Below are 21353 nucleotides of genomic sequence, written 5' to 3' on the forward strand. Positions count from 1 at the left end.
GGGACACGGCTGCAGGCTACAGCAACACGATGGAGGAGGCGGCTAATCTGTCAGGGGCCAGGGGAGGGGGAAAAGGGTCTTCCGGGGTCAGTGGGAGTTGGCTGGACAGGAAAGGGCAGTGGAGGCAGGGGGAACAGCCTCAGCAAAGGCTTGGAGTGGGGGCAGGTCATCAGGGACCCCTTGTACAAGGCGCTGTTGAGCCCAGAGTGTACACACAAGTGCAGGAGGCCGGGCCAGACCTGGCCGTGAGGGCTGCCTCCCCTGGAGGGCTGAGCCCCTTTCTCTTTCTATAGGCCACCCTCTCAGCTCACGACCCCTCACCCCTGGCCCCGAGCAACCCCCTGTGTTGGGTGAAGCCTCAGCCAGGGTACAGGGCAGCCTCCAGGGTCGCCATGGGAATGAATGACAAGCCGGGCTATCCACTCTTCAGGGAGACCAGGCAGAAGCCATCTCCTTCTCCCAGACCAGTGGGGGACCAGCCTCACGAGACTGTCTGCTTTGTCCCCTTTGCCCGGGACACTGAAATGTGCTGCCTCGGGGGCGTCAGCTTAGGCTCCGTGTGGGTCTCTCCCCGAGCACGCCTCAAGGGAGGACCGCTTCCCCGCCGACACCTGCGTTCTTCGACCTGGGGCTGTCGCTTTGTCCGCACGTGCGCCCGAGGCCTCTAGGTGCAGGACAGCAGCGAGCAGGGAGGTGGGGCTTCCGAGGACCAGGGGCTGGCTCTCCCCGGGGCCACCCCGTTCCAGAGCACAGTCCTGGGAGGTCAGATTTCGGGAGTGAACCCGGCCTTTCCAGGCCTTGCAAAGGATATCTGTCAAAGTGCGAGCCCAGCGCGCCTTTCATTTAAGTGGGTTAACTCGACATGTAACTTTTCAGTATCTGGATGCACGGGAAGCCTCCGTCTGCACCCTGGCCCGGGACTCTGCAGCCGAGGACGGCAGAGCGGGCAGCCAGCCCCAGCGCGGGGGGCGGGACCGGATGCCCAGGCGCGCCCGGGGCCGCCGGAAGCGGAAGTGTGGGAGGGAAGCAGCTTCCGGTGGGAGGCGGAGGGTGGACGCGACGAGTGTGAAGTGTGTTGGCCGGCGTCGAGGCTTCGGGACGGCGTTTCCCGGGGTTGGCAGGTCACAGGCTGGTCCTTCTTAAAGACGAGGCCCGGCACCGCGCCAGACGTGCGGCGTGTGTCACCTGCCTTCAGCGTCGGAGCCACCTTTCCCATGTTGTGGAGCGCCCGCGACGTCCCCGGGAAGTGGGGCGGCTCGCTCGAGGTCACACAGCGCTTGGTCGTGAAGCAGAGTTTCAGGACAGGCCTGAGACGTGGAGAGGCCGGGCTCTAGGCTGCCGTGGTTCCGGAGGGCAGAGGGGCGTGCCCGTAAACCGGGAGACTGAGGCAGGGCACTGCCAGGAGGGGCCAGGGCGAGGAAGGGCCGGGGCCGGACAAGGAGCGGGAAAGATTCGTGGTTGCGTGGGTGGGGGACGGCAGAAGGAACGCTCACTGGAGGACCGAAGCGGCTGCCACATGCCAGATCTTGGAGGACCTCGAGTGCCGGAGGAAGGAAGCTGGCCCACAGGGGACCGGCTGCCACAACTGGTTCTCGAGGTCAGTGTGCCCCCTTCCCTCCATCTGGCCCAGAGAACGCTCTTACTGAAACGCAAGCCTGCCTGCGCAGCCTCCTTGCGCAGGAATCTGCGGGGGCTGCCCTGTTCCCTGCCCCCAGCCTGGGCTCTGGAACTTGGTTGGCCCTGTCACCAAGGTCCCATCCAGCCCAGCATGGGGTGGTAGCATCTCTCTTTGGCTGGCCTCTTCTCTGTCTGGCCTGGGGGTGCTGGCTCCCCAGCCACGTGGGGGGGGGTCACAGGTGCTTGGGGGATTGGTGGGGGGAAGAGGGCAGGTTGGAGGGGTCGTCGCCTGGCACTTAGAGCCCCAGGGGCAGCAGGGCTCTCCGATCTTGGCTCTCAGCTTTGGACAGAATCCTCAGATGCATTCCCTGCTCTGATTCCTGCAGCCCAACGAGACCAGCTGGGCTCTCCGGCCCTCGCTTCTGTCTGGTGTCCTGCTCATGGAAACTCCTGCCTGCACCTCTACACTCTGCTTACAGGTACCAGTGGTGACTCAGAATGGAGAAACAAGCCACCCAGAGCCCCCTGCCCAGGTGCCATTGCAGGGCCTCCATGCCCTGTGGCTGCCCCCTTCACCCCGCAGCCCCCTGGGGGAGAGCATCGGCCCAGGGCAGGAGGAGTGGGAGCGAAGGGAGCGCCCACCCAGCGGGCCACCCAAGGGTAAATGAGGGAACATTAGCATAGGCCCACCATGGGCACAGATGGGTAGGAACTGCTTGACTCTGGCCCCGGATCCCAGCCCCTGAGGCTCTGTCTTCCCCACTAGGCTTATGACCTCTTGTGGGGGAGTCACATCTGTGTCCCCAGTGCCCTGCTCTGATCACTGCCGTGAGTCACAGGACATTTCCAAAGGGAGAATGACTCCTTCCCAGACCCTAGGAGGCAGTCACCCAGGTGGTGCACAGGGGGCAGGCGGGCGTCCAGGATGGGCCCAGGTCAGAACAGCAGCCCCCTCCCACCCAAAGATCCCGCAGCTGCAATCCCAATCCCCCCCCCCCCGAGGTTTCTGGAACACCTCTCTCCTAGACCTGTTTTATGGATGATAAAAAAGAGAATTTCATGAGACTTTCAATTACTTGAATTCCACAGAGATTTATTTCCAATGTTATTAATAAATTCTAATGTCACCTATAACTTTCAATTGCCAGTTAATTAACTTGCAATCGGTGCATTGTAAAAGGCAAATTAAATACTTTTTCAGGCAGGGGCTGGTAAATCTAATGAGCCGGTGTGCCCCGAAGGAGACAGCGGGGCTCACCTGTTCCAGCCTCGCCTCCCTTCTTGTGGATGGCTGTGCTGTGTGGCATGGGCAAGTAGACAGCGGGGTCTCTATGTTCCCATCTGTAAAGAAGGCTCACAGAAGCGGCCTCCAGACTCCTCGAGTTAGCTGGGATTGAAGCTCTTATTTTATCTGCAGAGAAATGCCCCCAACAGGTCCCGAGCGGTAAGTGGAGTCACAAGTCTTTGCTCTGACACTGCGGGCAGGGTCACTGTTCAAGCTCCTGGGGCTGCCGTAACAGACAGGCAGTAATGTATCCTGTCACAGTTCTGGAGGCTAGAGGCCAAAATCTAGGTGTCGGCAGGGCTGTGCTCCCACGGCGGGCTATCAGGGAGAATCCATTCCTTTCCCTTTCCAGCTTCCAGTGGCTCTGGGCATCTCTCCGGCTGGCGGCTGCCCCGTCCTTGTCCCCTGGATCTCTTAGAAGGATTTGTCTTTGGATGTGGGGCCCATCTGGGTAATCTGGCAATCTCTGAGTCTCAAGATCCTTGCCGTAATTACAGCTTCAAAGACCCTTTTCTTTCCAAATAAGGTCACATGCAGACGTTCTAGAGTTGAGGACTTGGGACATAAAGTTTGGAGGCTGTTATGACAGTGACCTTGGGCCCCTTGGGCCCATCATTTAACACCCCGGGGCTCCGTCTTCCACCACGTCAGAGGGCTGAGCTCCCTCCCTGGGGCAGACTCCTCCCCTGTGTCAGGCGCCGCCCCACAGTCATAGGGACGGACTCAGGCAACTCAGCAGCTGCGTCACCCTTCATTTCACAGGGGAGCAAATTCGGGCAGGAGGTTAAGTGACGCGGCTGCGGTTACCCAGGTCAGGATTTGAACCTGCTGTCTGACCCTGCAGCTTACACTCCCTGTTCCGTAACTGAGCTTATTATTATTATTATTATTACTATTATTTTAAAAACATTTTATTTATTTATCTGACAGAGATCACAAGTAGGCAGAGAGGCAGACGGAGAGAGGGGGAAGCAGGCTCCCCGCTGAGCAGAGAGCCCGATGCAGGGCTTGATCCTAGGACCCTGGGATCATGACCTGAGCCGAAGGCAGAGGCTTATCCCACTGAGCCAACCAGGCACCCCTATTATTACTATTGAGCTACATATAATTCACATACCATTCAACTCACCTATTTTGGGTGTCTAATTCAGGCGCTTTTGGTGTATTCAGAGTCGTGCAGTCGATTTTAGGACATTGTCATCTCCCCGAAAGAAACCCTGTTTTACAACTCGAGCCATTCCCCAGTGCCCCCCATTCCTCCCACCCCTAGGCAACCACTGACCAGCTATTTATGAATTTGCCCATTCTGGACATTTGACATCCTGGAATCCTACGCTGTGTGAAACTTCTGGTTTCTTTGACCGAGTGTAATGATTTCCAGTTTCATTCACGTCATGGATGTGTTTGTGCTTCATTTCTCTTTAGGGCTACGCAGGAGCCTGCACTATTCTTAACGACTACGATGCCCTGTTAGGTCCCTGGCAGCTCTGCAAACCTTTCTGTAGGATTGGCACATTCTAGAAACTCCCACCAAACCATGACGTTTGATCTTTGACGTTTGATTCTGCTGGAGCTGGGGAGAGAAGCTGTCTCCCTGTCTGCACATCACTGTCCTCTTTCTTTTTTTTTTTTTTTTTTTTTAAAGATTTTATTTATTTATTTGACAGAGAGATCACAAGTCGGCGGAGAGTCAGGCAGAGAGAGAGAGAGAGAGAAGCAGGCTCCCGCTGAGCAAAGAGCCCGATGCGGGGCTCGATCCCAGGACACTGAGATCATGACCTGAGCCGAAAGGCAGCGGCTTAATCCACTGAGCCACCCAGGCGCCCCACACTGTCCTCTTTCTTTACAAGACTCCTGACACCACAAGATCCCAGGGATACCAGGCGCCCGTGGATGTGCTAGAATGCCAACCCTCAGGTCTGGTCCCCACCAAAGCGGAGCTGTCCTGCCCTCACTTGGCACAGAGCTCCTGGCCTTTCTCATGTCCTGGCTCACAGAGGACAGGCTGCTGTTGGTACAGCCCTTGGGGTAAATGACCAGGGCTGCCCCTGGGGGTCATGCCTAGCCTGGGGTCTCTGGCTGTCCTAGCGTTGCTCTGGAAGCCTCCAAGGGTCAACACCTGAGCCCACCTGAAACGCAGCCACATTAAAGATGGGAAGCTTTGATCGAAGGTGTCAGGGCCCACGCCCAAAGGATGCTCCCTGATTTGGTTTGAAGGCTTTTTCTTATTTCTTTATTTATTTGAGAGTGAGCGAGCAAGCTCGAGTGGGGTTAGGGGCAGAGGGAGGGGGAGAATCAGACTCCCTGTTGAGCAGGGAGCCCAATGTGGGGCTTGATCTCAGGACCCCGAGATCATGACCTGGGCTGAAGGCAGATGCTTAACCCACTTAAGCGTCTGGGGCAGATGCTTAACCCACCAGAGACACCCAGATGCCCCTGAAGTCTTTTACTGCAGGGACCACTCTGGGAGAGAGCCTTATCTGAGCTGCTGAGGACTCGGGGGGTGGGGGTGATAGCTGCCAAGAGGCCCCCCTTCACCCAGAGCTTGCCTGTGTGGCTCAGAACAGAAGGGACCCTGGCACCTCAAGTCCCAGTTCTGACATGGCTCGTAGCTTCTGCACACTGTTCTCTGACCTCCCATGGGGCGACAGTGGGAATTGGGTTCTCTTGCCCAACGGTTTCTGCCAAACACTGTCCCCTCCCCAGGCTTCATGGAAGGAGCCGGCAACGCTGCATCCTGTCTAAGATTTGTCCATCCGAGGGGTTAGCCGCAGCCTGTCCATAGCCCCCCCCCCCATTTACTAACTTGCAACTGTGAATGCTCCTGGGCTCTGCCTGGGCCTGGCTCCCGTGGGGTGCTAGAAATGCAACCGCCCCTACCCTGGAAGGGCACCCTGTCTTGCTCTATGCCTGGGGGGAGACACGGCCTCATTGAGGGCCAGGTAACCAGGAAAAGGTGTGGGTCGGCGGCCAGCACCACTCCTCAGCCTCACACCCTTGGGTAGGGCTAGAGGATGGCCACACACCTGGCCTATCCTGCCCCCTGGCCCAGTCCCATTGATGGATCAGTCCACAGACCGAAGCAGGCCAGTCCCCATCTTCTAGAAAGCAAGGAGGGCCGTGAGGACAGTGTGGGACCCCAGGGAGGAGCACTCAGCCCAGCTGGAGGAGCATCCTCTCGAGGGGACACAGCTGAGGCACCTGCAAGACTGAGTAAGAGTTCGCCAGGTGGAGGAGGGGGCAGCATGCAAAGGCCCATCTGTGTGGGGAGAAGGGAAGTGTGAGAAGCACAGGGAAGTTTCCAGAAAGAGGCTGGGGCAGATGTGGGAGGAGGGAAGACAGGGTCAGATTAGGAAAGGAGATTTGTTCTGATGGTAATGGGCTGCCACAGAAGTTTCCAGCAAGGGACAGACACTGTGGGACACCTGTTAGGAAGCGGCCCTCCAGCCAAAGGGCATGAGGCCTGAATGGTGGCAACAGAGAGGAGGGACAGTCACCAGGAGCTGGGGCGTGGGTGGGCAGACCTGTTTCTACACCGAACCAGCCCCCAGACTGCCCTGTCACTGGTTAAGGTGGGAAGGCGGGGCATGAGGGAAGACCCCACAGGCCGGGGCTCTGGCAGACCTCATACCTGGGTCGTCAGGGAGAAGGAGGGGGTAGCGGGTGCTTAAGGCTCGCAGCCTCCACCACACCACCAGTATGCAGGCTCCCCGGGGCCTCCCCAGAGACAGGACACCCCCTCCTTGGCAGATGAGCCCGGGCTGAGGCCTCATCCCTGCCAGGCTGGACACGGATACCTGATGAGGAAGGAGGACCCCAGAGACCTAAGGCTAGGAACCCCGGACAGCATGGAAGTGTGGCTTTCCTGCCTCTTAGGGGCACCAGTTCTTGCTGGGCCAAAAGCTCGGTCTCTGCTTTGTCAAGTGAGCGGTGCGTTCTTGAATGTGACCATCCTGTCCCCAGCCTCTTTGGGGACTTGATGATGTATGTTCCTCCAGGTTCTCAGGACCAAGTCATTGTCCGCTTTCTCACCCTGCTGCCTACCTGCTCCTCTGCTCCAACCATTCTGGCAGGCCCGGCTCTTCACAGATGGGGCGCCGAGGGCCTTGGCCTTAATTTTCCTTCTGTACGGTGGTTTACAAAGGGAGAGTTTTTTGAAGACTCAAAACCAAAAGGTGCATCTTAATTAGGGAAGACGTGCAGGGAGGCCAGGCTGAGCCCTGCTGGGCACCAGCCCTCCACTTTGTGAGAACAAATGCTTTGAACGCAGCCCCGTTGCCATGGTGATCCCCGCATCTCAGCTTACTGAGGTGGCATTGCAAATCTGTGGGGGAAGAACAGATTATTCAATAAATGATGCCGGGACATTTGCTTAGCTATTCAGAAAGAAATAAAATTAGCTCCTCACTTCACACCATACTCTGATATGAATTCCAGAGGATCCAAAGAATTAAAATAAAGGAAATCATTAAAAACTTGAAGAAACTATAGCCAAATATTTGATCTGTCATTGAGTAATGTCCTTCTAAACAAAAAAACAGTGGGGAAAAGAACAAAGAATAAGAAAATTTAACACAATATTTTAAATATCTTTATGTTTTTAAAAAGCCATTTAATGGAATGTTTTGGTTGCCCTATAAACAGGATAACAATTGCAACAAATATGACAAAGGGTTAACACCTCTAATATATAAAAAGCAACAACAAATAAATAAAATGAACATTCCAGTAGAAAAGTAGTCAATGAAAAATGTACAAAAGGAAACACAAATATGACATATTTTAAAATACTGAGCTTCACTAGTAAAGAAATGCTCATTAAAACACCAACAAGAATTTCTCCATCAGGTTATCAAAAATTGTTTAAAATCATAATATTCAATCTTACTGAATAGACAGAAATTGAGCTTTTTAAACCATGAAGGTACAAATTGGTAGAGAATTTCTAAAGAACAACAGGGTTTATGCCATAGAGCTTTAAAAATGTTCATATCATTAATGTGGAACCCCCAGTTCTAACATATTTTAAGGAGGTGGTCAAAGCTAAAATGTGAACACAATTTTATTTATTTATTTATTTAATTTATTTTAAATATTTTATCCATTTATTTGACAGAGATCACAAGCAGGCAGAGAGGCAGGGGGTGGAGGGGGGGCGGATGCAGGCTCCCCGCTGAGCAGAGAGCCCGACGCAGGGCTCAGATCCCAGGACCCTGGGATGATGACCTGAGCCGAAGGCAGAGGCTTTAACCCACTGAGCCACCCAGGCGCCCCAACACAATAGTATTTATTGTGAGAACATAAATTTGTAATTCACTCAAACTCTAGGGTATGGCTAAATAAATTACATAAATAGGAAATACTGGGCACCTATTAAGTTAATATTTTGAAAAATATTTAATGGCATGAAAACATGTCTAAGAGGTAACATTAAATGGAAACTAATACATCTGGCTGGCTTACTTGGTAGAGCATGTGAGTCTTGGTCCCACACCGGGCGTAGAAATTACTTAAAATCTTGAAGGGAGGAAGAAAGAAAACAGTGTATCAGTTGGGGTTTGGGCATTCAAAACCCGCTCTGCATGGCTGGCTAAAGCAGAGAAAGAATTCACTGGGAAAATCTCGAAGAGCTCCAAATCATCAGGAACACGGGAGAGTGGATTGAGAAAATAAACAGGCAGTAAGACGGCCACAAACGTAGCTGGAATCAGGAAGCTTTTGGTGAGGAAACCGCTCAGAGACTGTTCTGCACAGAATGTCCCTGCAGGTCTAATTGGTCAAGCCTCATCAGCATTGTGCCCAGGATATTGCCGTGTGCCCTATCAATGACTGTTTGGTTACTGATGTTCTTTCTTTTTAATTTCTTTTGCACATATTTTTAATAGTGTATTTAAAGTCTTTGATACGTTCAGTGTTTGGGCTCCTTTGGGGACAGTGTCCTGTAACTGGGCCATACTGCCTTATTTCTTGGCATGGCTCATCAATTTTTGTTGAAAATTGGGCATTTAATAGAATGTCGCAAATCTGGAATCAGATCTCCACTTCCCAGGGGTTGGTTGGTCCTGTGATTTGCTCTCGCTGCTGCTGCTGCTGCTGGTTTCATTAGTAACTTGCCTGGATTAATTCTGTAAAGTCTGTGTTCTTTGCTGCGTTTAGCCACTGAAATTTCTACACAGTTAGCTTAGTGGTCAGCTATAGACTGGCTAGAGATTTCCTCAAATCCCTTAAATTAGTAAGTCACCCAGCCCTTGCTAAGGGGCTCTGCCTTCAGTGCTCTAGCAAGGAGCTTGACAACTCTGTCCTAGCTTTCACTTCCTGCTTGTGCAGAGCCTCAGGGTCAGCCAGAAGTGAGATGTCCAAGCTTTCAGAAGTCTTTCCTGGATATGTGCACAGCTATGCCCGTATGTGTGGCCTTCTAGAGTCCCAGGGACATGCTGGAGCCTTCCGAAGCCCCCTGTGGACATCTCCTTTTCCAGTTTTTATTTAGTCTCTCTTTAACCCCAACAGACACTGCCACTTCAGGCAGCTACAGTGTTAAACACTTGCACCTAATTATTTTTGGCAAATGCTCTGGAGCTAGAGCTATTCGCACAGAGCAATCTTTAAGGCAGGTGGAATAAAAACAGTCCTGGGAATGGAGCTTTTCAGGGAATTGCCAGACAAGTCAATTAGTGACAATTCCCTGGGTATGGCGTTTTTTGTGTTTTGTGTGTGGGTTTTTTTTTTTTTTTTTTTTTTTTTTTTTTGGACGCTCCAAACCTGTTTACCTTCTAGTGGCTGCAGGGCTGCTGGCTGTCCTGGCCACCACAGTTGTGAGACTGTCATTTTTCAAGCTGACAGTGGAGGTGGGGAGAAGGAAATGGAAATAGGGCAAGTCAAAACATCACAAAACTGGCTGTTCTCACTGTGATTCTGCCATATTTTTTAAAAGGTACACACTCCCAGGGCATCTGGGTGGCACAGTTGGTTAAGCTGCTGACTCTTGGTTTCAGCTCAGGTCATGATCTCAGGGTCCTGGGATCAAGCCTGGTGTGGGGCTCTGCTCTCAGGGCGGAGTCTGCTTGGGACCCTCTCTCCTTCCTCTGCCACCCCCCTGTGCCCACCCACTCTCTCTCTCTCTAAAAAACAATAAATACATATTTTTAAATAAATTAATTAAAAATAAACACTCACCATATTTTTGCAAACCTTTGGTTAATTTCCAAAGTCATGAAAAAGTTGATTCCGACAATTTTTGCCAGCATGCTCATTGCTTTTACAAAGGAGAATATTTTTGGAAGTCCTTACTCTGTCATTCTGGAAGTGCTTCGCCCCACCTGTTTGTGTACAGACAATTTTATTGGAACACAGCCATGCCCATTCATTTATATATTGTCTATAGCTGCTTTCACACTACAATCGAAGAGCTGAGTAGTTGGAACAGAAAACATATGGTCTGCAAAGTCTAGAATAAGAACTATCTGGCCTTTACAGAAGTAGTTTGCCAACCTCTACAGTAAGGCAAGAAAATGATACAGAGATTGGAGGAAGAAAATTGCCATTATTCACAGATGAAATTATTTTGCATTTTGGGGCCCGTAGGTGGCTCAGTTGTTAAGCGTCTGCCTTCGGCTCAGTTCATGATCTCGGGGTCCTGGGATGGAGCCCCGCATCGGGCTCCCTACTTCGTGGGGAGTCTGCCTCTCTCCCTCCTCCCCTGCTTGTGTTTTCTCTCTCACTGTCTCTGTCAAATAAATAAACAAAATCTTAAAATAAAAAATAAAAAATAATTTTGCATTTAGAAGTTTTAAAAATTTGTAAGCAACTTATTAGAATTAATGAGTGCTTAACAAGATCGCTCTACAGAACCCAACTGTTGGACTTCTGGAACCCACGAAGATAGTTTAAGGCACATTCCGTCCTACTCTCCCACTAATTACAACTACAACACCTGGACACAATACATAGCGCAACGATCTGAGGACTCTGAGAAGTAAATCAGAGAAAGTGGATTGGGGAGGGAAATCAAAGAGTGAGATAACTGAGTTTCCTGGTTGGTTGGCTGGCTGGTTTTTCTCCATATTTCTCCATTAAACTCTAGCACATCTCAAATCCTGGCACCATAAAGAAGGTGAAAACAGAAGAAGCTCTAAGGGAAAAAAAACCTGTCTTTCTGATCAGAGAATCAAGAATGTATTTTGCAGGACACAGAACATAGCAGGAAAGCCCAGTTTGTTTTCCCCTTTGTTCATGATGGCCTCTGCCATCCCACAGGCACCTAAACATTTCTCTCTGGTCAGAGAGCGACACCTGTCATTGAAGAGAGCAAGGAACCCCCATATTGTTCTTTTTTCTGTTGCCCCTTCTTGCTGAGATGGACCCATCTGTAGGGAATGCCCAAGAGCATAGAGAGACTAAGACCCTGGCTTTCTAGTGCGAGAACCAGGAAAGTGGGGGAGGGGTCTTGGAGATTTAGACACTGGTTGTAGGGGGGGTGTCATGGGGAGAACGGAGCTGGGAAAAAGGATTCTTTAAATGTGTGCACAAAGTCCCAAGGCTTGAGTTGTGTGTGCGTGGAACTAACCTGAAACAGCCTAGCAAAGGCTTTGAGAATGGAGATCAGAAAGCTTCCTCTGCAAAGGGCCAGGCAGTACCCATTTTAGGCTTTGTGGGTAACATATGCTCTGTGTCACGTACTCCATCTTTCCTTTCTTCCTTCTCTCCTCTTTCCTCTCTCTCTCTCTCCTACAAATATAAAAACCAGTTTTATCTCCTAGGCGATCACAAAAACAATCCACAGGCTGTAGTTTATCAGCCCCCAGTGCAGACCACAACTAAGATCCCAAGGTGGCCTCTAGATAGTGCGCACACACGATGGATCAAAACAGTACTGCCAAGATTCTGAAAAAGGAACTTGTTTTAGAATCGTTGCTCAAAGGAGGTGGATCACAACTTTGGGTCTGAAACTAGCCACAGACCCAGAGTTTCATAACATAATACTCAGAATTCCAGGATAAAAATCCAAAGTTACTCAACATAGAAAGAATGAGGAAATGTTCAATATTTCTTAAGGGAAATGATAATCAATGGATGCTGTATTAGGGTTCTCCAGGGGAAAAGAGGCAGTAGGATACATAGATCTAGGTCAGATACAGACATATGGATTGTATAGATCGACATGAAGAGATTTATTACAGGAATTGGCTTATGCAGCCATGAAGACCCAGGAGTCCCACAGTCTGTCATCTGCAAGCTGGAGACCCGGGCAGACTGGTGGTATGATTCAGTCCAAAGATCAATTGAGATGATCATGTGGTTTTTTTTGTTTGTTTGTTTTTCATTTTGCTCATGTGAGATCTTACACAGGTTAATGTTGCTATGTTGAAACATCTTTGCATCCCAGGAATAAATCCCCCTGGGTCATGGCTTATAATTCTCTAAACAGGCTGCTCAATCTGGATGGCTAGTGTTTTGATGAAGATTTTTGCAGTAATGCTCATAAGAGGTATGAGGATTTCAATACGCCACTTGCAACCGTGGATAGAGCGTTGTGGATAGTTTTCCTGTAGTGCCTTTGTCGGGCTTTAGTACAGGGTAATTAATGCTGGCCTGATAGCACGAGTTAGAAAGTGTTTCCTCTTCTTCCCTCCTCTCCTCTTAAACTTTGAGAAGGATTGGTATTGATTCTTCTTTGAATGTTTGGTAGAATTGATTGGTGATGCCATCGGGTCCAGACTTTTCTTTGTTGGGAGATTTTTAATTACTGATTTGATCTCCTCAGTAGTTACGGATCCACTGAAATTTTCTATATGTCACATTTCAGTGCTGTTAGATTTTGTGTTTCCAGGAATTGTCCATTTTATCATTTTATTTAGGTTATTGTTGGGGAAAGTCATCCAGAAGATATGACCCCTGGTTGGCCCTTGGGCTGGACCCCAGCAGTTGGAGACTCCTCAGCACCTCCCCTGTACTTGGATTATGGGTTCTACTTGCCTTCTCTGCTCCCAGTGGCTGCTCCAAGGACAGAGCCTTGAGATAATGATGTGGCTTTCAGACTGACAGATGTGACTGAATGCAGTTAAGGCTTCTACAGAAACTTGTAAAATGTGGCCGGTAGGTGTGGAGATCTACTCATCTCACAGTTGCCCAAGATAGGCCTCGTATGTATGTTCCCTGGTTTATTACACCTGCTACCTGTCAGACTGCAGTGGCCTCTTTCTCAGGCCTCTCCCTGCCCTCTGAAAATGGGGCCAATTTTAGAAAGTCCCTAAGAGCTTGTGAACCAACAGTTTTTCAAGTTGTTGGTGTATTTCTTGTTCAATTCAATTTGCTGTGCATAGCGCTCTCTTATGATCTTCCTGGAGAATGAGTAGAAATATCTCAAATTTCTTTCTTTTTTTTTTTTTCTCAACTTTCATTTCTGATTTCAGTAATTTACATTTTCTCTCTTTCTTTCTTAGTCACTCTAGCTAAATATTTGTCGGTTTAGGTGACCTCTTCAAAGCGACTCGGTTTCATTGATTTTCTTGATTGTTCTTCTGTTCTCTTACTGATCTCTGCTCTAATCTTTATTATTTCTTTCCCTCTACGAGCGGTGGGTTGTTTGTTCTTTTTTTTAGAATTCTTTAAGTTGCGAAGTTATGTTGTTGATTTGAGATTTTTTTTTAATGTAAGTGTTTATGACTATAAATATCCCCCTGGGTCCTGCTTTTGCTGTCTCCCGTAACGTTGGATATGTTGTGTTTTTGTTTTCATTTGTCTCTAAGTATTTTCACATTTCCCTTGTGATTTCTTCTTTGATCCAATGGTTGCTTAAACGTCTGTTGTATAATTCCCACAATTTTGTGACTGTTCCAGTTTTCCTTCTGTTGTAGATTTCTAACTTCATCTCTCTGTGGTCAGAAAAGACATTTTGTAGGAGGTCCACCTTTTCAAATCCATGGAGACTGACTTTGTGGCCTAACCTCGAGACTGTCCTGGAAAATGTCCCCTGTGCGCTTGAGAAGGATGTGTATTCTGGTTTGGAGTAGACCGTTGCATATGTGCCTGTTAGATCTAGTTTTTTTGCTGTGTCGTTTCCTTATTTATATCTGTGTGGCTGCTCTGCCCACCCTTGCAAGTGGGGCATTGAAATTGGCAGCTAAGGTTGTAGAGATGTTTTCTCCTCATAGTTCTGCCAGTTGTTGGTTCATATATTTCAGGGTCTGTCATTAGGTGCGTAAGTGTTTATAATTTATATATTCTTGCTGCAGCAAGCCTTTTATTAACAGATCATGTCCTTCTCAGTCTTTCATAAACTCTTTAAAAAGGTTTTTTTTTTTCAATGGTGGCTATAATCAAAAAGGCTTCTTAAATTATAAACACCTCTTTTTCTATTTAAAATCTGTTTTGTCCAGTATAGCTACTGCTGGTCTCCTTCCGGTTCTATTTGCACGGAATACATTTATTCATCCTTTCACTTTCAAGCTATTTGTGCCTTTGGATTTGAAGCGAGTCTCTTACAGACTTGAGGTTTCCCAGGAATTGATGAATCACTGTATTGTACCTCTGAAGTTAACCTAACATTGTATGTTTCCTAGAATTTAAATAAAACTTTAAAAAAAGAAAGTGAACCTCCTTTTTTTTTTCTTTTTTAAGGTTTTATCTATTTGCTTGACAGAGAGAGATCACAAGTAGTTAGAGAGAAAGGGGAAAGCAGGCTCCCTGCCGAGCAGAGAGCCCGACTCGGGGCCCGATTCCAAGACCCTGGGATCATGACCTAAGCCAAAGGCAGAGGCTTAACCCACTGAACCACCCAGGTGCCCCAGAAAGTGAGCCTCCTATAGACAGTATATAGTTGGATTATGTGTTTTTATCCATTACACTTTTCTCTGTCTTTGGAGACTTTAATTCCTATACATTTAAAGTAATTACCAATGAGGAGAGACTTCTGTCATTTTGCTATTTGTTTTCTATATGCTTTCTTAAAAAAATATTTTATTTATTTGACAGAGAAAGACACACAGAGAGAGGGAACACAGCAGTGGGGAGCAGGAGAGGGAGAAGCAGGCTTCCCACCGAGCAGGGAGCCCGATGTGGGCCTCGATCCCAGGACCCTGGGATCATGACCTGAGCTGAAGACAGCCGCTTAACGACTGAGCCACCCAGGTGCCCTGTTTTCTATGCTTTATAGCTTTTTCTGTCCCTCATTTCCTGCATCACTGTCTTACTTTGGTGTTTAGATGAACTTTGTAGGGAAATGTAGAAATTTCTCGTTTCTTTTTGTGTAAATTCTATAGCTGTCTTCTTTGTGTTTACCGCTGGGATTATGTGTAACATCCTAAAGTTATAACATTCAAATCTGAATTTATGCCAGTTTAATGTCAATAAAATGCAAAAACTCTCCTCCTTTACAGCTCTGTCCCCACCCCTTTCAGGTATTGGTGTCAGAAGATTACATCTTTATACTCGGTGTTGCAAAAAACCATAAACTTGTAGTTCCTTTAAATGCATTAGTCTCCTGCATTATATAGAAAACAAGATTTGGAGTTATAAACCAAAGTTATCCTAGTTTTTACACTAATGTGTTTTTGGTAAATATATTAGTCTTTCTTTTTTTAAATTTCACTATAGTTAACATATTAGTTTCATATTAGTCTCAGGTACAATACAGCAACTCAACAATTCTATACTTTACACAAGAGTACTCATCATGTATTCTATTTGAAAGACTTATTTATTTGAGAGAGAGCGAGCAGGTGGAGGGTGGGGACAGAGGGAGAAGGAGAGAGACTCTCAGGCAGACTCCCCACTGTGCATAGAGCCGGATTCGTACTAGATTTTATCATCGCCAACATATCTGCCTTTAATTATTGAAATCTTTATTTCTCCATAATCTGCAAGTTACTGTCTAGTGACCTTCTATTTCACCTTGCAGAACTCCCTTGAGCATTTCTTACAGAGTGGGTCTTATGGCCATGAACTTGCTCAGCCTCTGTTTATCTGGGGATGTCTCCTCTTGTCCCTCACTTTTGAAGGACGGCTTTGCCAGACAAAGGGTTCTTAGTTAATAGTTTTATTCTTTTGGCTCTTTGAATACATTGGCCCATGGAATTTAAAGTCTCTGATGAGAAATCTGCTGATAATCTTACTGAGGAATCCTCAAGGGTGACGATTCACTTCTCTCTTCTTTCAAGGTTCTCTCTTTGCCTCTGCTTTTTGAAATTTTGACTATGATGTGTCTCAGTGTGTGTGTTTTTTGAGTTCGTTTTACTTAAAGTTCATAGAACTTCTTGGAAATGTATATTCATGTCTTTCATCAAATTTGGGAGGTTTCTAGCTATTATTTCTTCAAATAATCTCTACTTCTTTTGCTCTCTTCTCCTGCTGGGATTCCCACGGTGTGTAGGTTGGTCCTTTTGATGGTGCCCTGCAGGTCTCTTGGCCTCTAGTTACTTCCGTTCAATCTGTTTTGTTTCTGTTCCTCCGCCTCAATCATTTCCATGCTCCTGTCTTCAGGTTCACTCATTCTTTTCTCCTGCCTGCTCAGATCTGCCTTTTAATCCCTCGGTGAATTTTTCATTTCAGTTGTTGGGACTTTTTAGCTCCAGAATCTTTCTGGTTTCATCTCCTTGGGTTTTCTATCTCCTTAACAGCACTGCCATTTTGTTCACACATTGTTTTCTTGACTTCCTCCATACTGTCCTTTAGTTCTTTGCACATCATTAAGACAGATGTTTTAAAGTCTTTGTCTGGTATATCTGCCTTAGGGCCATTTTCAGGGACAGTTTCTGGTGAATGATTTTTTCCCTCTGATCGGGCTGTATCTCCCTGTTACTTTGGTATGCCTTGAGATTTGCTGCTGTTGTTGGTAAGAACTGCACATCTGTATCTAATTGTGTGGTAAGTCTGGAAATCTAGTCTCCCTCTTCCCCCAGATTTGCTGGGTTTTTAAAAATTATTATTGTTTATTGTCTTTGGTTTTTCTTTTCTTTTCTTTTCTTTTTTTTTTTTTTTATGCTTATAGGCTGTCTCTGTACTGAAGATCAAGCTGAGGCGTAAACTTAAAGTCTTCTCAGATCTTTTCCGAGCCTTTCTTTGGGCACGCTGGTCTTTCTAAATTTCCCCCAATATGCAGTTGTTCTGAATGTCTGAGGGATTTTCCCCCCAGCCCTGGCTCCCACCGTTTACGTAGAGGCTGCTCCAGGAATATGTGCACAGCTGCCTGCTGTGGGGGTGGGGATAGGTAGCTGCTACTGTGCTATGAGCTTAAAGTCACTGAAATCGACTGCAGTCACAAAAAATTTTTAGAACTACTTTACTGACATATAATTCTCATGCCACACAATTCACCTGCCAAAAGTGACAATTCATCGACTTTTAGTCTATTCTCGGTGTTGTGCAACTATCAGGACAATTAACTTTAGAACTTATGATCCCCCCCGCCCAGTCAAAAACCATACCCTTTAGCCATCATCCCCAATCCCTCCATACCCTCTGGCCTCCCAGACTACTCATCTGCTTTCTGGCTCTGGATTGGCCTGTTCTGGATTCTTCGTACACATGGAATCACACAGCCTGTGGCCTTTGTGTCTGGCTTCTCTCACTGGGCGTCATGTTCTCAAGGCATGTTATGGCAGGAGTTGATGCTGGTTCTGTCCTATGGTTGAGTCCTATTCTATTGTGTGGATGGACCACATATGCTGTATCGTTCACCCCCAGATCAACTGCAACTCACCATCTAAGCCTTCCCCTGCAAGCTGAAGCCTTCAATAGACTCCAGAGCCCCAAAATACTTCTATCAGACAGATCCTATCCAGTGTAACTGTTGTCTAGGTGGAGAGGGAGATTCCTGGTGCCTCTGACTCCACATCCTCCCAGAGTCCTGTATTCAACTTTTTAGAGATGATGGCTGCCTGCCACCGTGAAGACTCAGTGTCACAGTGGACTTCCTGTGGCTACAGATGGATCCGAGTGTTGCAAGGGGTGGATTGCAGCAGACGCTTTTTGGTGTCCCCATGTCACCCCCCCTCAGCTTCCCTCTGATGGCACAGCAGCTGGGCGGACAGTTGTAGGTGAGCTCGGGCACATGGATAGTGTCCCATGTAAGCCTGTGACACGTGTCTTTTTCCACTCTGACTCGGGCTCCTCTCCAACAAAGGGCCTGTTGAGTCTATGAGCAAACACTGCAGGCAGAATTATGGGAGAGAAAATACTCCCACGGGAAACACTCAGCCACTGGCACAGGTGACAGTGGACGAATGTTCCATTCTCCTTCTTCCAGAAAGACAGTTCTGGAAGACATTCTGAACTTTGCAGGGGTCCCTATGGCATCAAGCCCCCCATTGCTGAGAGCAGTTATCTGCTGCTTTTCATCTTTTCCCCAAGATTCCTCTCTCTCCTTCTACTTATTTCCTGAGCTCTCAAATAAATTCCCAAGGCCTTGTCTTGGGCTCTGCTTTGTGGGCAATAAATTCAGACACCCCCCTAATCGTGGGGTCCTGGGGGAGGGGCTAGGATGGCCAGGGCAGCAGGCAAGGCCCTTCCAGTGTTTACAGAGGCTGTCATTTACTGACACACGAGGAGGGCACAGGCCGCCAGGACACACCAGCAGAATACTGGCTCTCATTTTCAACTGTGACAAAGTTCTGAGCTTACCTACAAGCCTGGGACCCAAGCAAGTAAAGCCATTGACAATCAGTTCTTTCATGCATTCGTAAGGTTCCAAGAGAAAAAAAAGATGGTTTAGGTGGTTATCTTGATTGGCTGGGCCTACCTCCCTGGTGTCCACTGTGTGCAAAGCAGGTAAGTAGTCATCCTTTTACTAAATGGGGCTTCCGCCAGAGATCTTATTTTGCTTGGTCTGATGGTCAGGTTGAGCCAAACATGACATACGATGCTTAGAGTATCAACCATGACAGTAACAGCAAAATAACATTCGTGGCCACTTACCGAATGCCAGGCACTGTGCTCAACACTTCACGTGCGGTACCTTGTTCGTTTAAATGCCCTCTGGTGTCACCATCAGCTTTAACTTCCATTTTCTGGATGAGGAAAACGAGGGACTCAGAGAGGTTAAGTAGCTTGCCCAGGGTCACTCAGCAGTCAGATGCCAGAGGGAGTATTCTCACCTTCCCTCTGCCCCTTAGTCGTCACTGTGAGTTCTTGTGGGGGTTTGAGGGCTGTAGGCAGGACCCTGGGAGACGGGTTCGTCTCCGCACACTGACTCCAGTGCAGGGCCCAGCTCCGAGCATCCACGGGTCTGTGTCCGCTTCTTGAACCTGTGCGTGCACAAGTGAGACCAACCCCCGGCCTCCCTGGGTGACTCGCAACAGCCTTGAACTCCGCTCCGGATCAGGCTTTCTCAATGCAGATGAACTGCTGTTGATGTTCTCTGGACATAATTTCCAGCAAGACAGGATCATTTGGAAAGTCATAAATACACATTCAGATGCACGTGATGGATAATAAACTCGGCTCCAACGAGTCACTTGAGTCTCCATAAATCTTGGCTGCATTTTCTTCCCTGGTGCCTGTAAATCAGGCCCCTCTCCTCCTCCTCCTCTGTCTTCCTGGCCGCCCCTACCTGCCATCCATTAGGGGGCAGGTGGAGCATCTGACAGCCGGCCCCACATGCTGCCCTTATGCCCCGGTGCACATCCTGTCACCGTGCTGGGGGGCCCATGCGTCTCCCCACTTTAGGCCTCCTTTGTGCTTTCAGCCACATATCATGGTTTACACCAGCCTGATGGGGTTTTAACAACATGCAATGTTTCAAAGCAGGCTGTAGCTGTTCCTTGCCTCCCACCCCTGGGCCTGGGCCTGGGCCTGGGCCTCCGCAGGCTCTTTCCAATATGCCAACTATGCAAGACGCAGGGAAAACCCCACGGGGGTGTGGAGCCAGACACAGTGGGCTGAAGCGGTTCTGCAAGGGGATTTCAGCCCAGTCCCTTCTCTGGGCCTCAGTGCACTCATCTGCAGGATAGGGACAGTAAGCCCTACTTCCCAGGGCTATTTCACTCTAGATAATTGTACTCGGGTAATCAAATCAGAGAAAGCCTCAAAGCTCAGTTCCCTGGGGCGCCTGGGTGACTCAGCGTTGGGCGTCTGCCTTCCGCTCCGGGCATGATCCCTGGGTCCTGGGATGGAGCCCCGCACTGGGCTCCCTGCGCAGTGGGAGGCCTGCTTCTCCCACTCGCGGTCCCCTCGTCTGTTTCCCTCTCTCTCTGTGTCTCTTTCTGTCAAATAAAGACATAAAGTTAGGAGCGCCTGGGTGGCTCAGTGGTTAGGTGTCTGCCTTCAGCGGGGGTGGTCATTCTGGGGTCCTAGGATCGAGCCCCCAGACGGGCTCTCTGGAGCCGGGCAGAGAGCCTGCTTCTCCCTCTCCCACTCCCCATGCTTGTGTTCCCTCTCTCGCTGTGTCTCTCTCTGTCAAACAAAAAAATCTTAAAAATAAAAAAAGCAATAAAATTAAAAAAAAAAAAACCCACCCTTCAATTCCTTAACTGAACACAAAAGTTTAATTTTTTTGACCTGCAGAGTCCCGCATGGAGTTTTTCCTCTACCTTAGAGCCTCATTATCTGGAACACGTGCCCCTCCGCGACCGCGGCAGCGGGAGAGAGAGAGATGCAGACCGCCTTGGCTCGGAACCGCCGCAAACCCGGAAGTGAGGGGGCGGGGTCATCCCCTTGCTCCCATTCTATTGGTCAGAACTAGTCACATGGTCCCGGGCAAATCACAAAGGATGCTGGGACACGGAGAAGCGCATGGCTAATTGGGAGGCGTTTGCGTTTCTGCCGGAGTGTTTCAGATCGCTGCATCACAGAAGCTTCAGATCCCCTGTTGACCGCCTCCCGCCACCCGAACCCTAGGTGGCCCATGGATCCTTCCCAACCTTCTTAGTTTTCTTCTATTTAAAATGGGACAAATCGGGGACATCTGGGTGGTTGTCGGTTAAGCATTTGCCTTCCTCTTGGGTTATGATCCCAGGGTCCTGGGATAGAGCCCCACAAAGGAGTCCCTGCTCAGTGGGGGCCTGCGTCTCCCCCTGCCTGCTCTGCCTGCTGCTCCCTCTCTCTCTGACAAAGAAACAAAGAAAAACAAACAAAAAAGCGGGGGGCAAATGAGATCACTCTGAGAATTCCATGGTGGTTATAAAGGGTCCACAGCTGGGTCTCCAATAGGTGCTCAGGAAGTGGGGTTCAGGCAGGCCGCACGTTTTAATGTCATGTAATGCACTCTCTGACGGCCAAGCTCTCTCTCCTCCACACTCCCACCTCCCAGAGCTAGTTGGGGCTGGCACCTAACAGCATCCCTGGCCTTTCCATCCCCTGGACCCTCTCAGCCTCTGTTTTGGGCTTCATTCGTCAAGAGAAGGAGAGAAAGGCTCCTGCCAACAGGTGGCCCCTGCCTGCAGGAAGCCCTCTGTGATTTCCCTGGCTCTCCTGAGTATGGGGAGAGAGTAGGCTACTCTAGGTCCTCTGCACTGTGGAT

At 48.9% G+C, this 21353-nt stretch overlaps 1 long non-coding RNA gene across 1 annotated transcript; it reads right to left on the minus strand.

Moving 5' to 3' along the window:
- Positions 1–6794: 6794 nt before the first annotated feature.
- On the minus strand, positions 6795–20494 carry LOC116581185. Its single transcript, XR_004281938.1, has 3 exons — positions 20425–20494; positions 10076–10218; positions 6795–7226 (listed from the first exon to the last, which is right to left on the minus strand). It is a non-coding gene; the product is annotated as an uncharacterized LOC116581185 (long non-coding RNA).
- Between the last annotated feature and the right edge of the window lie 859 nt (positions 20495–21353).

The sequence above is a fragment of the Mustela erminea genome, chromosome 20 (assembly GCF_009829155.1).
Source record: "Mustela erminea isolate mMusErm1 chromosome 20, mMusErm1.Pri, whole genome shotgun sequence".
Taxonomy (NCBI): Eukaryota; Metazoa; Chordata; class Mammalia; order Carnivora; family Mustelidae; genus Mustela; species Mustela erminea.